Source organism: Callospermophilus lateralis, chromosome 18, assembly GCF_048772815.1.
Source record: "Callospermophilus lateralis isolate mCalLat2 chromosome 18, mCalLat2.hap1, whole genome shotgun sequence".
NCBI lineage: Eukaryota > Metazoa > Chordata > Mammalia > Rodentia > Sciuridae > Callospermophilus > Callospermophilus lateralis.
Genome location: NC_135322.1, coordinates 54,936,506 through 54,939,291, shown reverse-complemented (window position 1 = coordinate 54,939,291; position 2,786 = coordinate 54,936,506).

Genomic DNA, 2,786 nt, shown 5'->3' with positions numbered 1-2,786 from the left:
CGCCGCAACCCGCATCGCCCTATCCAATCAGTGCGTGCCAAAGGAAAGTGCTCCGCTACGATCTACTCCTAGGAAATATTATTGGTCAATATATATGCCAATCAACCTGATCACGAATCAGCTTATTAATCGGCTTCTGGAAAGGCGGCTCTAGCTTGGCTGATGCAATGGCTGAGAAAGATGGGCAGAGTATGTCACGTGACGGGGATGGAGGCTGGCTCCTGGAGACCGACATTTTGATTTCCTCATAAGAAATACTAACAGTTGACATAGTTAACAAGAGCTGTAGCGTGTGTGGTAGAGAACTTTGGTATACTTCTCTTCGTTCTAGTTATAGAATTATGTGCAGAACTCAACGGTTCTTATTGTTCTCATGTATACACTTGTTCTTCAGACCTTCAATTTCATGTGGAAGAAATGATCTAACAGTAAAAGACTAAGCCGGGCATCATGGCACAGGCCTGTAATCCAGTGATTCGGGAAGCTGAGACATAAGAATTGCAAATTGGAGCCCAGCCTAAGCAACTTGACAAGACCCTGTCTCAAAAATAAAAAGGGCTGGCGGTATGGCTCAGTAGTAGAGCTCCCCTGCGTTCAACCTCTAGCTTAAAAAAAAAAAAAAAAGAATGTAGCTCAGTGGTAAAGTGCCCTTTCAATACTCAGTACCAGTAAATAAAGTGTGTAGTAGGTGTTGGCATCCTTTTTTTTTTTTACAGATGAGCAATGAGCAAATGAATTTGTCCAACTCCATATTGATCATTAAGTCGCAAAGTCAGAATACAAACTTTTTTGTCTCTTTAATCACTTCTTTATTACATACATCATCTGTATATCCAAATACACGGAGGAAAATTGTACTGTTCATAACTTGGCTACAGACAGTGCAGAAGAATATAGTTTTTAAAGTAAAATAGCATCCTATACAAATATGTAAAGCTCCTAAGCCAGTAAAAATAAATTGCGTGATTAATTCCCCACTTCACAACAACGCACTAAGAGAAATCATACTAACAATTGTTGAGTACTTAGTATACACCAGGTACTGATCTAAGCTTTTGATCCTCACAACCAGCCCCAGAAGCAAAGCTTTAGAAAGTTTGATGGGCCTGAAGGGATGTGTATTCCTCAACCATTAATTCCTCACTACCATGTGTTAGTCCCTGAGGATCAACATTTTAAAAAAGGCAGACACTGTCCTACTCTCGAGTTCCAGGTCACAGAGACAGACATTCAGCGACAAGTGACAAAACTGGATATCAAAAATACGTCCTCTGCCGGACGCTAGTGCTGGTCTTTGCCCGACGTTCCCCCCTCGCTCCCCCAAAATCACTGGTCTTGCACCAGACAGGCCTGCCCCATTCTGTCAGGGGATTGGCTGGGCGGCTGGCTTCCAGGCCTCCGCCAATGAGGCTGAGGCTTATCCTGGGCAATGAGTGGCAGTTGGGGGAGTGTAACCGCCATGCTGAGCCGTGATGGCTTGGGCTGCCAGCCGTGGCCGAGGCCGGGGGAGGTTTTCACTCGCCCTGGCTGTGAGTCGTGTGAGTATATGGGAGGATAGAAACAGTCCCTGTTTTTCCGCATTTCAGCGTCTTCCTTGCCCCTACCTCTAGGGGGAGGGGATAATAATAACTAGAATTTATTCAGGCTTCATCATAAGCCAGGCACTAGACCTTAAGGCCTTTGCTTTGTGATCTGGTAGATTCCTTTGCCGTGTGTTATATACCTATGATTTTAGAGGAAACTAAGGCTGCCCAAGACCACGTGGGAGCAGACGCAAATCCAGGTGTTCTTATTCCCTTAAAAACCTCTCTCCACACCCCACTTTGGAAATCAGGTTGTTTCTTGGCAGGAGTCTCGCCATGCTCATATATATGTTAGGGGCGAACTAGGAAAGTCTATACCACTGACCTACATCCTCAGCCCTTTTTATTTTTTCCTTTGAAGCAGGGTCTCCCTGAGTTGCTTAAGTCCTTTTAAATTGCTGAAGCTGGCTTTGAACTTGCTGTCTTCCAACCTCAACCTCCTGAGACGCTGGGATTATAGGTGTTGGCCACCATGCCTGGCTTTTGGTGGTTTTTTTTTTTTTTTTTTTTTTTGGGGGGGGGTGTTATTTTTTTAATATATATTTTTATATACGTTTTTTAAAATTTATTTTTATGTGGTGTTGAGGATTGAACCCAGGGCCTCCCATGTGTGAGGCGAGTACTCTATGGCTGAGCCACAACTCCAGCCCTTTTTGTTTGTTTTAATAGAAAAAGTAATACATGCTAAAAGTGTATACAGGAAGAACAAGTGTCAATTCCAGAATAGCTGTTGTCTTGATATGGGTATGGAGGGGGACTTCAATTGAAGTTTTTTATTCATTTATTTTGTTTTTCAGTGCTAGTGATTAAACCTAGGGCCTAGCACATGCTAGGCAAACTCTCTATACTGAGTGACATCCCCAATAACCACCTTTCTTTTTTTTTCTTTTTTTTTTTTTTTTTTTTTTAAAGAGAGAGGTGAGAGAGAGAGAGACAGACAGAGAGAATTTTTAATATTTATTTCTTAGTTTTTGGCGGACACAACATCTTTGTTTGTATGTGGTGCTGAGGATCGAACCCGGGCCGCACGCATGCCAGGCAAGCGCGCTACTGCTTGAGCCACATCCCCAGCCCCACCTTTCTTTTTTTAATGAAAAAAAAAAGTTCTTTTCTTGATACTGGGGAAAGAACCCAGGGGCACATTACCACTGAGTTACATCCCCATCTCTTTTAATTTTTTTTTTTTTTAATTTTTATTTTGAG